This window comes from Momordica charantia (genome assembly GCF_013281855.1).
Source record: "Momordica charantia cultivar OHB3-1 chromosome 8 unlocalized genomic scaffold, Mcharantia_2.0 BLBB01000008.1, whole genome shotgun sequence".
Classification (NCBI taxonomy): domain Eukaryota; kingdom Viridiplantae; phylum Streptophyta; class Magnoliopsida; order Cucurbitales; family Cucurbitaceae; genus Momordica; species Momordica charantia.
The window spans coordinates 20,286,482-20,291,099 of record NW_028275166.1 but is presented as its reverse complement, the minus strand read 5'-3'; the positions used below and the strand labels follow the sequence as shown (position 1 = coordinate 20,291,099).

General features: G+C 41.7%; 1 non-coding gene across 1 annotated transcript; it reads left to right on the top strand.

Annotated features, from left to right (window-relative positions):
• Positions 1 to 547: 547 nt before the first annotated feature.
• On the top strand, positions 548 to 654 carry LOC148209743 (small nucleolar RNA R71). The gene has a single exon (XR_015793296.1). It is a non-coding gene; the product is annotated as a small nucleolar RNA R71 (small nucleolar RNA).
• The last annotated feature ends 3,964 nt before the right edge of the window (positions 655 to 4,618 follow it).

Genomic DNA, 4,618 nt, shown 5'->3' with positions numbered 1-4,618 from the left:
AAAACCGCTCGAACCTCCTTGTCCTCCCCATGAGAAATTAGGGTGGTGCCTCCAACCTGGGTTGTAGGTGTTCGAATATGGGTTAAAGTTCCTATTGTTCCCATGTCCTACATAAAAAACGGAAGCAGGGTTATGTGGACAATTATCATAAATATGGTTTTCACTGCAAAATGAACAAATGAGATCGTTGACTTGGCAAACAGGGGCAGGAGTGCAATAATCCGACTGCACAGGTTGTATCGGCGTGGCTAATGGATTTTTTATTCCCAATGCCATCTCTTTTAGCCTCTGGTTCATTGTAACCATCTCTTTTTGCATCGAGGTCGCAATGTCCAAAGCCAAAACTCCAGCTGGATCTTGCTTCTTTGGTGCTGCCCTAGATCTTTGCGAACACCATAGTTCGTTGTGTGAAGCTAAGTCATTTAGGATGTCAACTATCTCATTGAATGTCTTCTTTGTAAAGGCTCCGTTGGCAGCATTGTTTAGCATCATCTTAGTAGGATGATCTAAACCTCTAAAGAAATGTTCTATCTGGATGCATACCGGCAAGCCATGGTTCGGACATTTCCTGATTAGTTCTTTAAATCTCTCCCACGCCTCGTGAACAGGTTCACGATCATACTGTCTAAAGGAGATGATCTCCTCTCTGATATCAGCGTGGCGAGTAGGTGGGAAGAATTTTGTTAAGAACTTCTCCACTAACGACCCCCATGTGGTGATGGATCCCGGTGGAAATGCATTGAGCCATGCTCCAGCTTGGTCCTTCAAAGAAAATGGAAAAAGTGTTAGTCTCAGAGCATCGTCTGTTATACCAGGTAATCGAAATGCATTTGCAATTTGAATGAATGATTTCAGATGATCATGTGGATCCTCATGTTCCTGCCCTCCAAAATGTCCAATTGTCTGCAACATTTGGAACATCATTGGTTTAAGCTCAAAGTTTGCGTGGGCTGGAATAGGGATGACTATCCCTGAATCAAAGTTCTGAAAAGCCGTGGCGGCATATTCTCGCATTGCCACGTCTCTGTTGTCCGCCATCTGGATATGGTTGAATTCATCATTTCTTGCATGATCCCTCATATTACCGTTAACAGCAGGTGGATCAACCGGATCACGAGGTGAAATATCTGCCATCGATGTGCTGGTACTCTCTACCTCACTTTCAAGACTGATTTCACCTTCTCTCTCTTTTTGCTTTTCTAGTTGTTTTCGAAGTCTTTGCTCCTTTCGAGTTTTTTGAAGGGTCCGCTCAATCTCAGGGTCAAGGGGTAGAAGAAAAGATCTTGTGCTCATGCACTTTAACTTACCCTTGTGAGATAAACGACCAAAAATATAGAACAAAAACGGTGGATGGAAATTACACCCAACAACAATTCACAAAAATAAAAACTAAAAGAATTTGAAAATAATTTTAAAACTAAAATCCCCGGCAACGGCGCCAAAAACTTGACTGGGCGTTTATGCTGAACGCACGCACTAAGCGTGGTAACAATTATATAGATGCAAGCGCACACCTGTCAGAGTAATATAAAATGGATGGAGTATCCAAGTATCGATCCTCAAGGACTTCTAAATAATTTCCAAACTCTAAAGTTTTAAAGAATAGTGAATGTTGAAATGAGTGATTCTTGTAAAATGGGAAGTGGTCACAAATAATGGTTTTGGATTTGGGATTTGGACTTATAATGATAAAACCTAGCCCGAATTACTTCAAGTTAGCCAACAAAGAATCAAGGACATGCTAAGGATAATATGCATTTTACTTTAGAAACCAACGACTACGCTTCTCACTTGACTTATGTCTAAGCAAGTTCAAAGTCCTAAGACATTCCCTAATATGTCTATTATGAGAGATATCTTAGTTTTAGGATGGAAATAGTCGCAACCTCGGGTTAAGGTCCTATGTCTAGGCTACTTAAGCGGAACCCTTATGTCTAAGGCGCTCCTCTCCTCGGTTTAACCACTCAACAATGCAAATAAGCAACCTTTTCAGTATTGACTTGTTAAGACTTACAGTGGCCTTCTCTAAATCCTAACTTTTTGGGAAAACATGTTGAGCAATGAATGGAAAGCAAAAACACTACTTCTTAGCAACCCTTTTTAGACATAAAAGGCTAACTATCCATTACCGGGCTAGAGACGGGAATTTAGAAAGACATATTGAAGAAAATACAACAAGTAAAATGGTTGAATGTGGAATGCATGTGTGAAAAACAAAAGTTAACTAACGGAGAGTTTTTATCGGGATTGAGAGCTTCGCCCTTCTCTTTCAAGCAAGGGGGTGTCACGTGCTCTTTCCTCCAAAAACACAACTCTCTTAACTAAAATAAAGTAAAGGCAAAGAGAAGAGAAGCAAAGTGCTGGATTTTTATATATTTGAATAAGTAGAAAATAACTAAGTACAAATGGAAACAAAACAAAGCTCAATAAAGGAATGTAAAGTACTCGGGATTTAAAAACCAAAAGCAACTAATGAAAGCAACTCAAAAGTACTTAGAAAGCAACAAAGAAACACTAAAAAATGATCAAGAGAAGGAAGCAAGGCTTGATGATATTGGTGGAGAAGTTGCTGGAATTTATAGCTGTGCAGAATTGGTTAGGTAGGTCCTAAAACGATGGTGAATCACCCATTTCCAACTCTATTGACTTACCAAATCGTGCTCAAACTGATAGTGGAACACTTCTTCTACACGTATGCATCGGTTGGAACCACCAAAACGCATTGGAAGACGCGTTTCATTAAGGGCAAAGTTGGAAGAAAACCAGTTTTTCTGCAGGCTTCCCAGGCGCCTGGCGCCTCCCATGTAGGTTTTTCCGTCTTTTTGCTTCTTTTGATTAATTTGCACTCCCAAATGGTCCTAAAATGTCATAAATACAATATAAGCCAACCACAAACCATAATATATGAATTTTGCATGAATTGGAACTCAAACGACCGAGAAAAATCCGAAACAAAGATGAAACATAGTAAAAACAGCATCTAAAACCTTCTTTTTACGCATGTAAACAAGCGTAATCACTCTTCTCCCTCCGGCGACTCCACAATCGACGACGGGACGACAACTCCAGCGTTCGGCGATTTCGTGCCGGCGCGGTACCTCGAGAAGCAGCAGCGGCGTTCAGGTGTCGATTTGTGGTAGAAGTTGCTGCATATTTTGCGAGGATCTGTAGCAGCAGCGGTAGCAGTTTGTGTGCGACATGAGTGGCGATTCATGGTGAAATTCTGGCGGTCTTGTGGCCTTTTGGGACGAACTCCGACCGACCCGTGGCATTCTCCGTTCCGGTGAAGCTGTGTGACATCCAGTAGCGACGATTTCTTCCTGTTTGAGTATCCCACGATGCTGCTCCTCCCTCCACGACCAGATCCACGACGGCCTGCAGCAAACAGCTCCGATCTGTGGCGTTTGCTCCCTTCCGACACTGTTAGACAATTACCCACACATAATCGGAGCTTGATTAATGATACCAACTCTATTCGGCATTGGTTCGGCATTGACCCACGTCTAATTGGACCCAAATCAGCATTACCCATAACTGTTTGACATTGGATCAACAAGCCTAAGGCCATTCGAAGTCGAATTTTGGAGCCCGAACATCCTCGGTGTCGACCCACTCCTAACCCAAGAGATTTTAGGGTGAGATAATAGGAACCCTTCGACGAGCTTAGTAGCATTTTGGGACTTTGTTTGTAAGTAGTTTCTCAGTGAGGGGATTGTTTGTTTTGTGTTTATATGAAATGCATGTTGATGGTGGGCCTATGAGTGTCTTTTGAATGAGTGTTTGAGATTTATGATACCTTATAATTGTTGCTTATGTTATAATTGTTGAGTAACATTTGGAAATACATCTTGATGTGGGATATACTGTATTATGAGCTATATACAATATGTGGTGTGAATATTGGTTGGCTAATTTGGTTTGATGTCATGCCCTGGTTGAGCTGAATGTGGAAGTTGTGTTAACTGTTTTGACTCTATGATTTGTTATGTTTGGAGCATGCTAATTTTGTCGTGCAACTTTTATTTAAATATGAACTATTGCGAACTTGTTTGATGTGATATATGTTGGCTTTCTCTTTTTGAATGTAGAGCATGCTGAATGTTGAGAGAATGGTATTCTTGTGATGTTGGATGGCCATGTCCGAATGATAGTTGCATATGTTCGTGTATAACGCATGTTTCGTTGTTGTGAGATAATTTCTGCATGGGTCATAGCTGAAAAGCATGTAGGCCATTCGTGAGAGTTCCGGGATATAATAAAGTAATTGGATGACTAACAAGGCCAAAAGGTTGGCACGTCACTAGTTGGGTATCGGGGCTCCAAGTGCGAAGGTCGGCGGTCGATACCCCAACTTGGTAGAGATGAGTGTTCAGGCTCCGGGTACAAAGGTCGGGACTCGGCACGATGATTCTATTTGTTGAATTAGTATTGGGTCTTGATGTAGTGGCGGTAAAAGACCAATAAGTTGAGTAGTCGTAGATACCTTGGGGATAAATGTCAAAGGTCGATGCATAGTTCAAAGCCTTGGGGATAAATGGCAAGGTCGAATGCCAAGCTTCTGTAGATGAGTGTCGGACTTTGGGGATAAATGGCAAGGGTCGACATGATTCGAGGAGTC